Raw genomic sequence first — 20,643 nt, forward strand, 5'->3', positions numbered from 1 at the left:
GATTCCAACTCTTTAGGCTGAATATCACCTATTTGCTTCCCTTCTCTTCTCACAGAAAGAATAAATTAGATTTATTTTTCTATAATCAGCTCACACTACAGTGAAACCAGTTGTTCCCGCATACTTGTTTTTCCCTCTTTCTTACAATGTTGTTTATAAGTATATTTTAAAACTGTTTGGGGGAATACTGATATTTTGTTACTCCACAACAGGTTTTTTTCTGGACAGATGAGAATCCAGGGAAAGGGAGACAAACTCCAGTTACACTTTCAAATGAATTCTGGCCACTGTGTAAAGGAATTTAAGAGCTCGCAGAGCATCCAAGTGGATGGTCAGGCAGGGTGCCGAAGAGGGTCCTTGAGTTCTACAGGCTCCCACGTGTGGTCTGCAGTTTTGCTTTGTCTGCTTTGCTTTGCTTTTCTTGATTTGCTCAGCGCGAGGATGGACCAGCAGGAAGAATGGCAGAGCGCGTGGGGAGGGGCATGCTGGACTGAACATGCGGGATCAAGAGGACCATCTCTGTCACTCACTGTGCAGTTTGTCCTTCCTCCTCTCTTCTCATATTCCTTAAGGAATGGGCCAGTGCATTGGGGGCTGTATGTCTGGGGGGGATGGCCGGGAAATGAATAAAGTATAAGAGTAAATCTGGTTTGCAATGGACTATGAGAGTCTCAGTTCCAGTGGGGGGCCCAGAAGAGCATAGCACTCTTGCCAACAGCTAAATTTATTTTTGTTCTGTGCTCCCAGGAAACAAAGATATCTGGAAATGGCCAATGGCCCCATGGACAAGAGACATCAAGTAGATCATCAGCCTTGCACCAGCTGGGCTGTGGTGGTCCAGCACCTGAGGACTCTTGAGGGCAACGGGAGGGGAGCCTGGAAGAAATAGAATTGGCCCCATGCACTCGAGGGGCGTTTGACATAGAGTTTCCCATCAAGTTTTCTTTTTTTTTCTTTTTTAAGATTTTATTTATTTAAGAGAGAGAGAGTGAGCAAACGAGAGAGAGAGAGAGCCCGAGCAGGGGGAGAGGAAGAAGCAGGGGGAGAGGGAGAAGCAGACTCCCACTGAGCAGGGAGTCCGATGCAGGGCTGGATGCGGGGCTGGATGTGGGGCTGGATGTGGGGCTCAATCCCAGGACCCCGGGATCATGACCTGAGCTGAATTTAGACGCTTAACCGACTGAGCCACCCAGGCGCCCCATCTTGACAAGTTTGCTAAGATCATACGCCTAACGCCTACCCTGAGAAGGAAAACAAATACAATCCTTCTTATTTGTGGGAATTCCCAAGAGGCTGTTTGTTTGATGGTAAGAAAACAACTTTAGATATATAAATAAGCTTCATGGCAGAATAGAGATCTTCAATAAGGGAACATCAACTCTTAATTCTAATTAGTTTAGACATTTCCTCTGCTTACAGATAGGTAGGTTGACAAGATGATCTCTTGAGAATTCTCTCAGATCTATGGTATGATATTTTCTCTGGGTTGGGTAATATTCCAATGGTCCTACTTGAATTTATGATAAGGGAAATGAGTGACAAGTATCTTTTTGATTACGTGTTCTGTGTCAATACGCGCACTATATAGGCATGCCGTATTGTGACTCTGCTTGCCTACACATTTATTTTTCACTCCGGGGCATCACTGTGACCATGCATTTCGAATGGCCTAAATAAAGATAGTTTTTAAGACTTGCATGTATTTCTGTATAGGCGTGCGGAAGAATGACCTCTTTAAAAGCACCAATTCCTTTGGCAGCGATTCATTTCAGGGGCTCCCCGTGGGCTGCTCCAGTTCCGTGTGGTACAAGGGTACGTGAAAGGCTGAGCGTAGGGCTGTTTAAATCAGGGTTTGTTAGAGGGATGTTGGGGAAGCAGCGGTACCAGGGGAACAGCAATCAAAATCCAGAAGGCAGCCGGCAGCACGTCACATTCGAGCACCAGAAGCCCAGGGACTGGGAGCCCATCTGCCCGGATGCCACCACAGCTGCCCTGTCTCCTCTAGGAGAACTGGATTTCACAGTCGGCTTACACAGCTGAGTTGAGGACATTTGTCCTGAACTTCCAAAGAGCATATAAAACACAGAGGAAACTAGCCAGAGGCAGTATGCACAGAAACTAGCAGGAACGCAGCAATGCGAGGGGGCAGAAACAGCAAAACAGAACGCCCGGCTCCAGGCTCCGGGCTCGCAGCGTGGAGAAAGGGAGCAGAAGAGTTTGCACTACAAAGAAATCAGGAGTCGGTAAAAGGAGAAGGTGTGTACAAACCGAAAGGGCAGAGAAGGAGGAAGTTATTCCAAGCGGCATGGGATAGTACGAAGAGCCCTAGAATTGCAGTCAAAGGGCTTGGCCTCTGTTCACCAACCACTGGCTCTTTGATCTTAGGAAAATTGCTTTACCTCTTCTTACCACTGCTTCCTCAACAATAAAAAGAAGAGAGGGAAAGAGAAAAGGCAACCAATCCTGAGCACCTTGCCATGAGCAAACAAACGCTTTACACACACTTTAGTGCAACCTCATGTAGGGGATATTATCATCCCTATTTTACAGATAAGGACTTGGGAGGCTTAAAAGTGACTTGCCGAGGAAGCTCAAAGGGTTTAATCGATCTTCCCAAGTTCACATGGCTTGTATGTCACCGAGTGGGATTTTGCACCCAGATCTACCCGGCCCAGGTCCGGGCTCTTGCCACAGTAAAATGCCACCCCTCCCTACCTTACAGAAATGAGAGTTTAAAGAGCATAGTGTATGTGAAAGCCTTTTGACAACTGTGAAAAGCTTAGAGATGTAAAGAATTTTTATTATTTAAAGTCAAATCTCTCCAGACAAGCCCATGATGAGATAGTGGAAAATTGTGGTTCAGAGAAATGTTCTCACTTGCCAAGTCAATGACACTCTTTCCCAGATCACCAACAGTAATAAAGTGAGTTAATGACTAAATAAAGCTTTTAATGGTGGGTTGGGCTAGATGACCTCTAAGGTCCTGCCAAGTCAGTATTTCTGAGAATCAGGAATTTTATCAAAGCAGTAAGAATGTAGCCCTGTGCTGAATCTGACCTCATAGAAAACTGGAAAGTCAGCAAAATGTTTCCTTTTTGTCTCTCAATTCATCGCTCTGTTCTCTTCCCTTCAATTTCAACCTTCTTGCCAGGCAGTCATCATTCTCAAGGCTATCCTTACTTAGGTTTTGTGTGCCACAGAGGAAAGGAATTTGATAAATGAATTCAGACTAAGGGAGAGAAAGGTCACGTTTGAGTACTGGCTCCAGCATTGAAGGCTGTGTGATCTGGGAGTTTGTTATTTAACCTCTCTGGACCCTAGATTCGTCATCAGTAAAATGAGAAAACCTACTCTTAGAGATCAGGGTAGGAGTTAACCAATGTGGCATGCAAAGTGTCTAGCACGTAGTTCAAACCCTTTCAGAGTCAGTTCCCTGCAATCTTCTGGATGCACTGACTGTTAGCAGAGTGTGACAATCTTCTAAGAGGTATCTGCATACTTTAACAAGGAACCTAGAGAAGGCAGTTCAGTACAGGGTAATAACCAGTGCAATGATGGATTTTTTTCCCCCTGCAATGAGACATCTGGGTATAAGAGCTAGATTGGGGGCAGTAGGGAGAGGGGAATATGGGTAGATGGGACTTCCCTGGGCTTCTCCCAGTTTACTCCATAACTCATGCCATTCTCCAGCATTGTACTTCCAAGAACAATGCAGGTGCAACAATGTGAGAATATCTCCTTACTTCACTTGATTAAGTTTCAATTACTAAAACTTCTTTTTCTTATGCCAGAGATGTTTAAAGAATGGTTGTTGCATGCGGATAATCAGATAAGCCCGAAAAATTGTTGGTTATTTCTATAAAGTTATCATTCCAAGGATTCAGATGTTCTTTGTCCAGAAGTGGTTACAGCAAATTACTGATGGGTTTAACAAACACCAATCTGGGCAGAGGAGGAGTTTGGAGATGAATGCCTCTCAGTCCTTCCTCCAGGAGGGTACCACCCAGAAAGAAATTTACAGTCTGGCGGGGAAGCCTGGATTTCTTTGGATTCTAGTAATCTTTTATGTTCTGCACTTACTTTTAATAAGCTGGTACTATTAAGGAAACGGAGAGTTTCTTCTCGCAGCTGTCAAGTGCAGGGATTTTTCTCTATTTTGTTTACTCCTGTATTTCCCGTGTCTAAAACAGTGCCGGGCTATAAACATTTGAGAAACAAGTGAATTGTGAAGGTGATACTTACAAGAAACAGTTCTTCAGATTCATGGTAGAGATGCATGTTAGCAGGCACTTGGTTAACAAATTCTTAGAAATAGAGTCGATGTGGCATGATTTCTTTGATTTCCTTTTTTCCCCTAAGCTTAGGGATGCTTAAATGCTTTTGCTAAGAACTCATGTGGGTGACACAGAGCCTTCTATTACATCCTTTGCCTTTTTTCTTAATAAACAATAAATAATTCCTTGGAAACATCTGCCCTTTATGGGTAATTGGAGAAATGTTTACTTTGGTGAGAGGATGAGAAAGATGTGACCTTTTAACTTTTATTCAATTGGTAACTGAAGGAAAAAAGGAAAAAAATTAGAAACTGGAGAAGATAAATATTCTGGCAAGCTTTCAAAAAATGAAAAACCAGTATAGTTTAATACAGTCCCAAAACTTTGTATGTTCCAGCTCTTTTTGGCAAAACTGCTTCTTAGGTCAAAACAGAGGAAATTGCTGAAAGAATTCACGAGGTTCTCTTAGATATCAAATAACATTTTAAAACTACCTTATTAAGTGAAAAGAGATGATAATCATGATTGAATGTCCTTTGAAGCCCAAGATTAGGAGACAAATTTTAGGAAGACCACATTTTGCATTCTGTTGAAAACCAAACATTTGAAAATAGTTCTAAATGGTTGGTTGAATACACATCTATATAGCTCCCTAACATACGTATATTGTTTTGAAAAACAACAGAGCAAGTTACTGCCCATTTTTAAATTAAAAGAAGAGGAGGCTCAACATTCAACAATAACTTAGGTTTCTAGGTTTTTTCTATAAAAGTACCAAAACTGCATTTGGGGTGGGTCTCAGGGGGGAGTGGGGGTGATATAAAAATTGATTCAAGTAATTTATCTGCTTATTTCAATAAATATATATTAGAGATAGTTCTTTAACTTCATAACTACTCAGAAATATGTGCTTCCTTTAAAAAAATTTTTGTTGTTGTTGTTTTAACTAGACAGGAAGTTAAAATACCAGATTGTCTCTTTCAATACCAGACACCTGGCAAACCTATTATAACTTTGTCAATTCTTACAGTTCTTTCCCTGGAAACTGTGAATTTGTTCTGTGCCACCTTAGTGGGGGGTGGAGGATGGGAGAGGCCCACCACACAGGTCCCAGGCAGGGACCTTTCTTTCCACAGCTGAGGTAAAGCAAGGCCACCAAAGCCAAAAGAGGGGGCCCCCAAAGCAGTGGCAAACTTGACAGCGAGGTGCAGAAGCTAGGCCCTCATTCTGAGGGTTAGCATTCCAAAGGCAGAGCCAGGTCCAAATGGACAGCTGTCAAACTGACAAGTGTTAAACTCACCAAGCAGCGGACAGAGCACAGACCAGGAAGAATTCCAGAGCTGAGCTGTGTGTGATTGGCCATCCTCATCTTATGGTCAGTCTCCGAGGCCACGATGGACCATCCCTCAGCGCTAAAGGTATTGGTGACGTATGGACAGGTTTGAAAATTCCTTATGCACTATGCTAGGATCTCGTTTAAGGACAGTGGCTTAGGGACGTGTGACCTACCACTCTCGGTGAGCATCCCAGGCAGGATGGAGACAGTAGGGTCTCCCCTAAAGAGGAGTAGTGCATGGGTCCTGTCCTAGGGAGATGGGTGGGCCTGGCTTCAAGAAGCGTATCCAAAACAGGTCGCCAAAGCAAGGAAGGGCTAAGGTGAGGCTGGCTCGGTTGCCGAGGGGCAGAGAAAAAAAGGAGGTCAATGAAACAAGAGACAAATGTATGGAGCAGCAGGTTAAATAGGCGAAGTAGGAAGTAGCCTCAGTGAATTCTGGCGATTGGGCCAGACCAGATACAAGGAGGTGAAGAAGATCGTACTAACAAGATTACCTACCAGGGACAATATTAGATGTTGTTGTGTCTCATGGGGTGGGCATAAGACTCCCAAAGAGTGGGCTTTCATACTAACAGGTAGTTAGTAACTTGCCTTCTAAAAAGGGCGATAGGTCCACTAACTGCAAAGCTCTTACTGAGGGGACTGTGCAAGTTGGGGGCAGAGCTGAATTTAAGGGGGCGTGGATGAAGGGTAGTAGAAAACTGGTAAGGAGAGAAACACAATGCTCACGTGGATAATGATGACTGGGGGGCGCTTCTGTGTGTTACAGATTCCTTCCCTCTCCCCAGTGAAATCTTCAGCAAAGTGTGTATTACTGGGGTTTTTGTGCCAGTGGATGAAAAGGAGGGAGCTGGGAGCACAAATAACGTGCTGTAGCTGCTTCAAAGCAGGGTGTGACGGGAACAGAGCATGTGCTTGGGGACACTTGGCAGAGCAGACAGCTCTCTTAGCCCTATGAGCCCTTTGCCTTGGATGAGAATGGACTAGGGTTCCTCCTAGGCACATGGTAGAGGGTCCAATTGATCCCCAGGATAAGGTGGAAGAAGGGGTCTCACCACCACTTTTCTGGCCCATGTTCCCCCTAGCAGTCCAGACAGAGAGCTGGCAGAGGGTCCCTGGGGAGTTAGCAAATTTTCCACGACAGTCATCAGGCTCCTTGTCTTGGTTCACCAGGGACATCTTCGGGTGCTGGTGAGCTGAATGTGGAAATGAATGAAAATGAGATGAACATGCCTGGAGAGGGGCAACTGGTATTTTAAAACGTGTGACTTTCCTTACCTCAAAGGGCCCGCAGTAGGCTCCTTCAGTTATTAGGCTGGGCAGACCAAATATGTCGTGGCTTTTTTTGTTTTGTTTTCAGTTTTTGTTTGGGGTTTTTCTGCTGTAATGAGAATATAATCCCTTCTGGATAAAGAGAACAACCTGGTGATAATAACTTCCAGACTGGAGTGCAGTAAGTAAAGAGCCAGTCCTTATTAAGAAGTAGATGATCCAATGTTAGTGAAGTGGATTCTTTGTGCCAATAAGTTGTGCTCAGCAATCAAGGACAGAACATGTTTATCCCTTCCCCCACAGCCTCCTCCTCAGTCCATGCAAAACAAATTGGAGTGAAACAACACCATCTGCTCATTTCACACTCAGTGAAGAAGCACGTCAACTCCTTCTCAAGGTTAGGAAGTCCAAACTCAAAAAGACACTCTTCTAGTTATGCAGTAAAAATACCTCCTGAAAGCAGGAACCCTGCAAGCTTAGAAGAGTCCACTGTTTCCCCAAACACGACATGGTAAGGGCTGAGCTGATCAGAGCTAAAAAGCTGAGGGCTTTCTTACAGGGGTGTGACATGGAGCTTTATTTAGTGGCAGAAAGTCCTGTTTCACTGGCCAATTGCATTTCCATAATTTGCAGCCTCTGATTCCGATGAGAATAGCAGTAGACAAAACCATCATAATCACCCTAGTTCTAGCAAACAGTGCCGAGAGGAAGAGGGTGAAGTAGAAAGATAAGTCTTGCTCAATCCGAGATCCTGTTTTGTTCTGATATTTTCCTTTGGTATAGCAACTCCCCCCCCCCCTTTTTTTTCTTTTTTGCAATCACTTAAAAAATACTAAATCCCTAGTTAAACTCTGTTATTCTATTCCGAGATGATGTTTTGAATTAGAGAAGAAACTTACTTGTTTGGTTCTACCCCTATTTACTTTACTCAACTAAACTCTAGGTTCAGAAGTAAAGATAAGGGAGGGTTCTTAGTCATATGAATGCCTTCAGAGATTAGAAGGAGGGCAGTCCTTTGGCTTTTGCAACATATCTTAAACTCCACACAGTTCTAACTGACCACCAGTAAATAATGTTGCTCCCAAGAGAACCCCTGGGACTGTAAGTGGCTGGCCTTGTCTTAGAGATCAGACACTCGCAACACAAAGTCTCAAAGAATCAAGTTTTATGCTACTTACAGCACGCCTCACTGGTATGTGTGTTGGCAATTTACGATCTCCTGGGAGAAACAGGAAATTAATATAAAAGGATCGATTGTGACATGCCAAGTACCAAATAAGTGTGCATTATGTAAAATTATACCTCTTGTTATTCATAAAGCTTTTGTACCAGAGTTTTGAGAGTTGGTGAACAAGACCACATTAACCTGAATTCATTCATCCATTCAACCATCTGTTGGTGTGTCCATCTGCCCAACAAACGTTACCCCGGTGCCTACAGTTGCCAGTCCTCCGAATTACCAAGACAAATAAGGCGTGGTCCCTGCCCTAGTTGGGGAGACAGACCTGCAAATCATAATATGGCAATAAGTACAATCACAGAAGTATGTTCAAGGTCCCTTTGAACCAAAAAGGTCACATGGAACCAAAAAGGAGGTCATGTTCAAGGTCACAGGGAACCAAAAAGGAGGAAACAGTTGGCTATATGAGGGTGGGATTGTGGGGGCATGGGGTTCCAGGCAAGAAAAACTTCCCAGGAGAGTTGAAACATAAAAGAGGAGTTGGAATTTACCAGGCACATTCTAATCAGAGGGCACAGCTTGAGCAAAGGCACAGAGGCATATAAAAGCACGGGGTATCCAAGGAGCTAGAGGCCATGTAATACTGCCGCAGGGTTTTGTGTGGCCGTGATAGGAGATGAACCTGGAGAAGTAGACACAGGCTAGAATAAGACAAACCTTACAGGTCATGTTTAGACATTTCTCTGTCGACAATGGGCTTCACTGGTGGGATTTCAGAAGGACATGTATTTAGAATAATCTCTATGATGGCTACATGGAAAAGAGAAGAGAGTGAGATCAGGACAAGAAACCCAAGAAGGGCCAGTTGTCACTGTGTTCACACCATGCTTTTTTAAAAGCTTTGTTCCTTTTTTTAAAAAAAAATATATTTTATTTTTTAGAGCTGTTTTAGGTTCGCAGCGAAATTGAGGGGAAGGTCCAGGGATTCCCCGCATACACCCTGCCCCCACACACGCATAGCCTACCCCGTTACTGACACCCGCGCCAGAGTGATACAGTTATTACAATCAACAAACCTACACCGACACACGTTCACCCAAAGCCCATAGTTTCAGACTTTGTATATCTAGACTGAGAAATGCCACTGTTAGTCAATCCAGTATTTTTAATATCATGGATCTCGTAGAAGCTGGTCTTATTTTTCCCATGTCCGGTGTTTTTGCCACAAGCATTTTCTCTGCAAACATTTTTGCTGCATAACTAATTGGCCATAAGGCAATTCTGCCATAAAAGATAGAAAAAAATAACTAGTTAAGAGTTTGGCTTGACAGTTTGTTGGTTTCATCAACTGGTTGACAGTTGGGTTTAATTTCTTCATTGACATAGTACTCTCGTTTTTATAGTATATACATTTGAGTCCTCATAATGGTCTATAGAACAGTGCAGAGTTTTGAACCCACATTTCCCATAGAACTTTGCAACGTCTGTGACAATATGCCAAGAACAAACAACGATGTAGAAGGCTTTCACAACACAATGCAAAGCTCAGTTCCAAATATGCATCCTAGAAGGAAGAAATTTTAGTGAAAAAGGAAAAAGTGCAATGTTGAACAAGGAGACAAATCAACAAACAAAAAAATGTATAATACTATGAATGAAAGACTCTGAAGACAAGTGCTGACATACAACCCACAAAGTAAGATCAGTTTTTTGTGCACTATTGCCATGACTCTACACTACACATTTTAAACGTATTCGCGTATTTTGTATTTCAACAATCAAGTCTTTTGAATGTTGTTGCTCATTTTTATGTTTCATTACGTCCTTTTGAATGAATGTCCTCTTTTATTTTTTATGATTTTATCTTTTATGGTAAAATTGCCTTATAGCCAATTAGTTATGCAACAAAAATGCAAAAAAATGCTTGAGGCAAAGATGCTTATGGCAAAGGTATGTAGAACTGAGTTCACAGCATACTGGGGTTGAGCGTGCTACTGAGTCGGCTTGTGGCCACTCAGCCAGTCCAAAGGCTGAGGGAATCAGCAGCTCAGCTTCAGCCATAAAGCCTTGTGCATCAGTGGCATTCAGTCTACCTGTTTTGAAAATAGATTATGTAATAATAAACAAGCTTATCTAGAGTACAGCTGGAATCCAAGTTTGGTGTTGTTTTTTTTTTTTTTAAAGATTATTTATTTATTTATTTATTTGAGAGAGAGAGAGCATGAGAGGGGGCAGGGTCAGAGGGAGAAGCGGACTCCCTGCTGGGAGCCAGATGCAGGACTCGATCCTGGGACTCCAGGATCATGACCTGCGCCAAAGGCAGTCGCTTAACCACCTGAGCCACCCAAGTGCCCCCAGGCTTTGGTGTTCTAATGCCAGTTACGCTGTCCTTCTCCTCTAATTCAGCCACACTGCCTCTCAGAGCTGTGCTTGAGGAGGATTCCTCTCCCAAGGTATACAAAAATGGGTAAATAGTCCATAATGGTCAATCAAGGAAGCTGGGGGATATTCAGGACTGACCTCCTAAAAGATAATCATGTTTGCTTATAAAATACCTTTCAATATGAAAGTCAGAAGAAGACAATGAACTGTGGTTCATAGATGACTTTCTATACTTTTTAAAAGATTTTATTCATTTATTTGAGAGAGAGAGCACAAGCAAGGGGAGTGGCAGAGGCAGAGGGAGAGGAAGGAGCAGGCTCCCCACTGAGCAGAGAGCCCAATGCAGGGCTTGATCCCAGGACCCTGGTATCATGACCTGAGCCGGAGGCAGATGCTTAACCAACTGAGCCACCCAGGCACCCTGATGCCTTTCTATATTAATTAGACCCACACTATTCTTCATAGTTGAAGTACCGCTGGGAACTGGCATATGTAGACAGAGGGATTTTGGATACTCTATGAGAAACTGAACTACTGAGTAGTAAAGCTAGGAACAAAAAATGTCCAAGTTTTTCAAGTTACAGCTGAAGTACCCTATTTGCCATGGTTACCCTTTCTTTCTCTTTATTTAGAGTTTTCGTGTTGGCAAAAAAAGGATCATGCGATAATGTTATTTTTAATTTGCTATTTGGTCTATGAATAATTCATTTAAAGTAAGATCTCAATATCTTGTGAGCTTATTTTGGGGTCCTAAGCATTGATTAAAATATCAGCCTGTTTAACATAACAGCATGGTGCATGGCAATCTTCAGGAACACGTCTTCCTTCTCTGTGCTGTTACACACTTCTGGTGGATTCCTTTTGCATTATATCACATTGCATTTTATTCCAAGAGTTTCTTCTTGCCATTAACTTTACAATCCAGTTATTAAAGGAATTTTCTAATTTCTTGCCTTAATGTTTGTTTCCTTGTGACTAAAAGAGTTAAACCAAATGTTTTGAAGGTTGACAGAAATAGTGAAAGTTATTCGTCCTCACCTCATTTTTTTGTCTTCAAAGCAACACATCTAGCCATGAGTAAGGAAGGAATGTGTGCTGCTGGTAACATTATACTTAGTTGTCCTGCTGAGACTGCCAGCACAGTAGCCAAACAACTGTAATAATTTCTGGAAGGCATTTGTGACATTGACACTCGGCCCATTATGAACTGCACCAAACCCCTGAAATCACCGCATATGGGTCTGAAAGCTGAAGTTCAGGTGGTAAAGTTTTGAGTTGTTACGGACTTGTGCTAGATTTGCGTTCTACTTACAAATTTTTATTTGGTGTGTCTGTTTATGTTTGAATCAGGGCAGAGGTACATTTGGACTCTTAAAATTCATTCCATATTTCTTTTAATCAATACAAATCAAAAGCAGTCTCAGAAATGCCTAGTTGTCAAAATGTCCAGCCAAGTCATAAGTTAAATGTCATGTCTTCTGAGGGTTGCATTTGCTCAAGGAAGCAACGTTCAGGCATATTTGTTACCGCCATTAGTCTGATTCAGTGGTTCAGTCAGTGAGCTAGGGCCTCTGGCACTCAGCAGAGTAATTTGATTTCTTAGCTGCTGGTAAGGGACTAAAAAACCATCCAAAACGCTAACTCCACGTCCTGAAAGCAGATGTACAGATCTTGACGTTCTTGGTGGCATAGCTCTCAGGGAAATGTGCTGGTCTCAGATACGATCTCCATCTGGGACTAGTGCCCCTCGGTGTCACATGCCTGGAGAGTCTGACTTTGACCATCAGTTCCCTGAGAATGCTGGGAGGTGACAGGAAGGATGTTCCTTTTGGAAATTCAGTACCCTCAAGTGATTCTTTTTCTTCTCTACTGCCTTTAGCTGGCAAAAGGTATAGGCTGACAGCCCTGAAGATAGTACTGCAGGGCATGTTTTAGAAAGGGAGCATGTTATACTCAAAGGCTATCAACCTCTTCTCTTTTCCCCTCACTTCATCCAGAGGCCATGAAACTAATCTTCTACTGCTCAGATAGGTGTTTTGGAAAAGTGGTCACATCGTGACTGAGACTTCTTAGGACCTCAACCCAGTGGCAGAAACGGTGGCTTGCATTATCTAGATAAGAGATGAGGAGAATGGTTACCAAGATAACCTAAACCGATGTATTGTATTCTCCTCTCTCTTAATTCCCTAAGTGATTTGGCCAATGTAACATCAAAAATAATTATTTATCGCCACTAGAACTTAGAATGCTATCTGGCCTGCATTCCTGCCTCAAGAGTAAATCTCAGCTATTTACAAAAACATATTAGCTGGGAATCATTTGGTTGCAAATGACAGAAAACCAATTCAAATTCGCCTGAGCTAAAGAGGAGGGTTTATTGGACCAAGACTGAAGCATTTCACCAAACCCAAAGTATAGCTGAACAACTATGGGTGCAGAGATGCAACTATGTCTCAGGAACAGAAGAAACTAAGGACTTGGATGACGTTCAAATACCGTCTCATCCATTGCTGCTGAGATTCTGTGCGTCAGCTTCATTCTCTTTTGCCGGTCGTTAGTTTTCTCCACGTGTGGAAAAACAAGGCCTCGGACAGTTTCTGATTTGAAAAGTTTAGACTTTAAACCACCAGAAAGAAGGGCCTCTCTCTCTCTCCCTGCATTCTCCAAGTTGAAGAGTCTCTTCCAGGCTCAGTTTAAGTCCGGCACTCCTGAACCAATCGAGGGTGGCCAGAGTAATCAGGAAAGAATGACTGGCCAATCTCGGGTCTGGTGTCCACATCAAGCCCAATCGACTGTGGTCAGGAGGTGAGATCACCCTGCACTAACGGGGTAGCTGCAGTGGGAACCAAGGGATTGGAAGGGAAGAGGTGGATGACAGGCATTCCCACAGGTGTCCACTGACACAGCTAAAACAAAAAGGAAAAAGCTGGAAAATAAAAGCAACACAAAGATATATTACACACAGGGGCGCCTGGGTGGCTCAGTCGTTAAGTGTCTGCCTTCAGCTCAGATCATGATCCCAGGGTTCTGGGATCAAGCCCCGCATTGGGATCCCTGGGCGGGAAGGCTTCTTCTCCCTCTCCCACTCCCCTTGCTTGTGTTCCCTCTCTCACTGTGTCTCTCTCTGTCAAATAAATAAGTAAAATCTTTAAAAAAAAAAAAAAGATACATTACACACAAATAAGCCAAATAAACATAAAGAAAGTAAAATTTAAGGCCAACGCCATTTAGCAAAGAGCATAATTTTATTTGGTAAGAGGTGTATTTCAGAATAAAAACATAACAGTAATAAATCCTAAACCATCAAGTAACACACAGTAAAACCTGTTAGAAATAGTGTATAAGGAAAAATAAATGATACATCTCTAAAAATAAATGATACATCTCTAAAACCAAAGAGATGCCATTAAAAAGCTATTTGGATTGATAAAAAGAGTTCAATAAAATGGTAGGATTAGATAAATATACAAAAATCAATAACTAGCCTTATAACAGTAATAATGTAATACAAATGTGATGAAAAGGGAAATCCCATTCCTAACAGCATCAAAAATACAAAAATGGTAGGCAGCAGATTCGGATGAATATTTGATGAAATTAGTATAAAATTTATTTAGAATAATAAATCATAGAGTAACAAAAAGAAGATATGTTAAAGGTAAGCATAATGAGAGAGAATTAGCCCTGACAGGTATTAGAATGTCTTATACTTAAATAATTACACAGTGTGGTATTGATGCAAAGTAGACAGGTGAATGAACCAGATAAATAACTTTGACACAGATTCTGATATACTTTAAAATGTTAATACATAATAAATGTAACTGCACAAACCAGTGTATGAGGAAAAAAATCATTCAGCAAAGAGTTTTGGGACAACTGGTAGTTATGCAAATAGAGAGGGGCACACCACCAAAGTTAAAAGTCAATCAAGAATTTGGAAAAGTGATTTGTAGCAAATATGATAAAAGTTAAACTTTTCCTCTTTTATTTTTTACTGTTTTAAAGATTTTATTTATCTATCTTCCAGGGGGGAGGGGCAGAGGGAGAGGGACAAGCAGACTCCCCACTGAACACTGAGCCCCACCTGGGGCTCCTGGAGGGGCTGGATTTGAGGCTCCTTGCAGGCAAGGCTCCTTGTGGGGCTCCATCTCACAACCCCGAGATCATGACCTGAGCTGAAACCAAGAGCTGGAATCTCAACTGACTGAGCCACCCAGGTGCCCCAAACTTTTCCTTTTCTAAAAGCTTGTTCAAATCAATAAGAAATTCAAATCAGCAAAGATTACAAAATAGTGTAAATACCCCTGAAACTAATAATACACTATCTGTTAACTAAACTGAATTTAAATTAAAAATTTTTTAAATAGTATAAATACCCAGTGATCCTATCTCAAAGGTGGGAATACAGATTGGTCCAACTCTTTGGAGTGTCATTAACAATATATATCAATGAATATATTCACACTTCTCCATTTAGTTAATTCTTTCTCCAGTAAAGTATCTTGGCAAAACAATTTTAAAAACTTAAAAGTATTATGAACAAATGTATTCATCGCAGTATTATTTGTGTTGACCATGCTATATAAAACATAAGCCCTGTCATCCTTTATCCCTTCCCTGTTTTTTGGGGGAGGGCATTTATTATTACCTGGCATTTATTTATTGCCAGTCTCCCTCTCACTAGAATGTAAGCCTTGTGAGAATTCGCCTACTTCTTCACGACTGTATTTCTAGGCCCCAGAACCCTGCCCAGCACATAGTAGAAAACTGATAAATATTTGTAGAATGAATAAACAATACCAAACATCCAACAATAAGAAAATGGTTTAGGCAATTATGATTTATCTATTCAACATAATATTGCAAAGTATTGCATATATATTTTTAAAGATTTTATTTATTTATTTGAGAGAGAGAGAGAGAAAGAGAAGCAGACTCACCTGCTGAGCAGAGAGTCTGACATGGGACTCAATCCCAGGACACTGAGATGATGACCTGAGCTGAAGGCAGATGCTTAACCGACTAAGCGACCCAGGCACCCCGAGAATTGCATATATTTTTAAGAATAATAATTTATAACATAAGGAAGAATTATGATTAGTTTAAGAAAGCAGAATACATAATAATAAGTTTAAGAAAGTAGAATATGTTTACATATATATTATGATTACAAATTTTCTTAACTAGTTTCTTACAAAGTTAAAAACTAGTATAAGAAACTATATATAGAAAAGATTACAAAGTTTTTTTCTATATATAATTACAAATATGGAAAAAAGCTTTGTGGAGACGAATAAAAATGGAAGGAGATACAGCCAAACATTAAGAATGGTGTGGGAAGAGAGAATATAGGTAATTTTACTCTTCTATTTACTTTTGGGCATTTTTCACGTGTTCCATAACATGCATTCCTTTAATATTGGGAAATTTGATGAATGCAACATCAAAAGGGATGGTTTTTAAAATCACCAACGACAAGAGGGTATGATTTCAAATGCAAATAATGACAAGAAGGAACAAGAGCGGAGGAAGAGCAAAAGTGCTAAATATAGGGAGTTACGAGTTAATGTTTTGGTTTATTTTAATGTAATTAGAGAAGTTTGGGTTTAAGAATATGAAAATCTATAAAGCTGATTATCCTTTGAGTCACTGCTTACTTCTGTTAACCAATTACATCACCACCCTTAAGTTCCTGTTAGATAGAAACTCCGAAGCCATCTAGCGATTTCTCAAAAATACATATTCCTGGGGCCACCGCTGGGAGTTTATAATTCAAGAGGACTGGGGGGGAGCCTAGGAATCTTTGCGTGTGTTAGAATCACCCTGGGTGATTCTATATTTGGGAATCCCTGCACTAAGTATCAGGGAGGCTTTCTCTCCTGAGAGCAGTACCCTTGAACTTCTAGAGGAACCTCTCTCATATCTGCCCTTGGGTCACTACTGCTCCTGCCATTCTGCTCCAGCTGCTGTGGTTGTGGCTGTCCCCCTGAGGGTTTGTGCGCAGAATCTAGAACCCTCAGAATCTAGAACCCAACAGACTGGCCCTCCTCCTCCCTTAGGCTTCCATGGACTTATTAGAACACCGAAAGCTGTGTTGGGCTGGGCTGGGCTCCTCACAGGCCATAGTCTTCACCCTGATACATTGGCTTGGTGTCACCACTAATTCAGAACCTCTCATTCAAGTGGTCATTGTCCTGCAGGCTCTTTTCATAATGTTCTGCACTTGCTCCCCATTGATGCAAGCTCTCAGGCTCTCTTACGAACATATCCTCTGTTCCCTTGGAAGTCCCACTGGGTTGTAAACAAATGCCTCTATTTACCCATTCTCTGCACAGGCATCCCTTCTATCTCCTGTTTTGTTTCGTTTTTTAAATCTGACTTTCTCCTGAGGCCACTTCTGTGGACCTCATTTGTTCAGATCTCAAGTGACCAGTAGGTGGTGTTAATATTCATCTGGGATCCCACCAAATCACTTACATTTTGGGGTAGAAACAAAAAACCTAAGGAGAACAAGAGCTCTGTTTGATTTTGGGAATCGTGGCATCTAGCTCAGTGTCTTTTGTTGTTGTTGTTGTCATATAATGATCGACTTATGAGTCATTTCTCAGATACCTTTAAGTGTCAAGTGGCTTATATTCTTTCTCTCTATTCCAACTGCTCTCTGCCTGCCATCTTGGGTGACTTCATTGGCTTTGTGGGTGACCCATCTCTTAGTCACAGTGACCCTGCTCTCCTCCCTCTCCCTCTCCACCATCTTCACCACCAGACAGGAGCTTCCATGGCAACATTCAAGGCAGGAAAATGCCAATATAGAATAGCATTCCCATTGATTCCTTCTACAGCAGAACCTGGAGTGAGGCAAATCTCTTTTTTGTTTCCCAATTAGTGGTAAGGTTGAGGGTGCCTTCTGCTTGGGAGTTTTTCAGGGCTAATAGAAAGGGATGAAAACAGAGGTAGCTCTTATATTGGACATAAGCTAAAGGAATAAATGAGCTTCTTGAGGTTTTTATGTTATTGAATTCAGCTCCCTAGTGTTGGAGAGCAGACTGGGGGTGTGTGATGGTGGTGGGTGGGTGGGAGGGTTGTAGCTTGGAACAGAAGCCAAACTGTCCTCTGGTAATCTCCTTTTTTGGCCATTTCAACTCCGTTGTAGAAAGTGGCTTGGTGTGGTGTGTGCGTGTGTGCATGTGTGCGTGTGTGATATACAAGCTCAATGGCAGGCAACTGGATAGAGCTGAGTCCACAGCAGGGAGAAGGAAACCCCCAACATTTCCAAAACATGTAAGCAATGCACCAAAAAGTAATGCACCAAACACTATTACTAAGAGTTTCTTGGCTTCCTTGGCTCTTCTGAAACAGTCAACTTCTAGTCTCAAAGACGGAACCTTCTGTCTTTATGCTCTTACTTCCTTATTCATACATTGTACATCTACTCTTGGGTCTTCTTGAGTGTTCCAATATGTTGACACTCTCATTTTATCCTAGTCATTCTAACCATTCTGGATTTATTTCCTTCCCTATCTAGACTAGCGCACATGGTTTGCCAGTTTATTAATTCACTTCTCAGCATCCTTGAGTCCTTCCAACCCTTGTCTTTTACTTCTTCACCCACTCCTAGAAATCCCCAACTCTGGGTCAATCCAACAATCCACATTCTCTCCTCTTATTATGTATTGCCTTAGAAGCACTAGATGGACAAAAATCACAAACATGTCATTAGGAATTTCTGCTGGACCCATGTATTCTGCCCTATAATAATCCCCCCTGACTCTTCCAAACACACGCCACTGTTCTTAAACACCTTACCACACCCCTTCTCTTCTTGCAGCAGAAGGCCTTACTCCTACTTCATGGAGAATATCAAGACCCTCAAGAATGAATTTTGTATCCTCTTGTCTATGAACCTATCTGCACAGATGTATGTTTGCTTTCTTCTTTTCTGGCTCTTTTCACCCAAGCAAATACCTTGACCTATATCTAAACTCCCTTCCATAATTTAAATTTTTTTTTTAAGATTTTTTTATTTATTTGACAGGAGAGAGAGAGTACAAGCAGGGGTAGTGGCAGGCAGAGGGAGAAGCAGGCTCCCCACTCAGCAGGGAGACCGATGTGGGACTCGAATCCAGGACCCTGGGATCATGACCTGAGCCGAAGGCAGACGCTTAACCGTCTGAACCACCCAGGCGCCCCTCCCTTCCATAATTTTAAAAATCTTTATATCAACATCAACTACTTATGTCTTAGAGAGATATTTATTAAATGCCAGGTACCAGGTTTGGCAATTGGGATTTGGTGATAAATGGAACCCATCTGCAATCGATGCTTGTTGAATTATTTGGCACCTCTTTTCCATGAATTGCACATTCCCCTTTTCTTTACTTAATTACAGTGGGAGCTGCCACATTACTGCCTGAATGGGTTAGGATGGGCTCAATTAAGGCTGACTGTCAGTCCTTTCACTGGGAAGTTCGTAACTAGGACGGGCAGTCAGAAGCAGACTGTTACAGGGTAACTGGGAAGTGGTTAGCAGTGGCCACTTTCTGCCATGTGGAATAGGACAGAGAGCCATTCTGCAACAGATGTGAAGCTGACGCAGATTCAGAAAGATGAGCAGAGACATGAGACTCTCCAAAAGAGGATTCTCTGGGTTCTTTAAAGCACTCCAGTTTCTAGTTCCATTCCTGAGGTCTGGCTGCATCCTTGTCCTGAGATTCCAGGGTCCTTCCAATAAAATTTCTTTCAGCTTCAGATAGTATTTTGTGTTGGGTTTCTGTTGCTTGCAACCAAAAAGCAAGATCCTGTCATTCTTGCTGGAAAGCTGGACTGCCTTGTTTTGTGACTGTTGTCTGTTGGGACCCAGCCATGTGTCCTTTGAGGAGAGAGGACTGGGTAGCCATCATCAGGATGTGGCTTCTTATTTGCAGCCTTCATTAAGGTGTTACAAGAATGACACATGCTCAAATACAGCAGAAAGCTGCCTGGGAACCACAGGGCCAGGGTGTAACTCTATTCTGTGAAGTCCTTTTTGCATATTGCCAGTTGCTTGAGACTACTGAGGTCAGATAATCATGGGCCTTGCTGAATGACAGCTGCCAAATTATCTACTACACTGTTTCGAAGCTATCAATTATCCCCTTGCTCTCTTGAATCTTCAACACTTCTCTCTCTATTGGCTCCTTGGATCAGCACTTAAGTTCACTCCCCTCCTAACAGAGTCCATTCTAGACTTCCCCACTCTTTCTTCCTATTATAAGTAAACACCTTGAGGAAGTTGTTCATACTCAGTGACAAGCCATAGCAATCAGGTGGCCTTACTCTCTGCTGCAACCACACTTGGTAAGGCTGTCCATGACCACCTTATCATGAAATGCAACACAGATGTTTTTCAGGTCTTACCTTACTTGACCTCTCAGGAGCACGTGACACTATGGACCACTCCTGCATTCCTGAAGCACCTTCTTTCCTTGGCTTCTGTGACAATACATGCTTCTGGTTTTCTTTTTATATGTCTGCTTGTTTCTTTGCAAGTTCCTTTTCTTGTTCTGTACCTTAAATGTGTTGGTGTTCCCCTGGTTTGGTTCTAGTCCTACATCCTCCTCTCTGGTCTGAAACTTTCCTGGGGTAATCTCAACCACTTCTTGTCATTACTGTATATACTGGAATATAATGCCAGCTTCCCTCCCCAATAAATCCCTTAGAAAAGAGAGAGTCACCTTATATTCTGACCTTAAAAAAGTCCTTCATATTACTGGATGTTCTCTCAATTATTTTGAACATCAATGCTCTTTGGGGTAATATGCACTAGTGTGAAATAATCTCATTCAATGTTCATACAGAAGCCCCCTGACAGAATGGGTAAGAAAGGAAATAAGGAAATTTAACACAGATTTAGAAATTAATTCCAGGGAAATACCTTCAAATTTGTAAATGTTGGATGTGCTTGTAAACAAGCCCTTAAGAGTCATTATGGAAAAAAATATATAAGTGAATATGGGTATAGGATGAATGATGTAGTGTGATTAGATACCGAAGCCTGGAAAAAAAATTCCCAGTGACAATGTCATATATAAAGTCAAAATTTAGGTGGAAGTAAAGATAATCTGTCTTGGGAAACTGTGTCAGAGACTCAAAATATGACTCTGGCGATGATAAAAACACTGTGAAGAGTTTCTAGAAAATTGTTTTAAAAATTATAT

This window comes from Phoca vitulina, unplaced genomic scaffold (genome assembly GCF_004348235.1).
Source record: "Phoca vitulina isolate PV1807 unplaced genomic scaffold, GSC_HSeal_1.0 scaffold20, whole genome shotgun sequence".
Taxonomy (NCBI): Eukaryota; Metazoa; Chordata; class Mammalia; order Carnivora; family Phocidae; genus Phoca; species Phoca vitulina.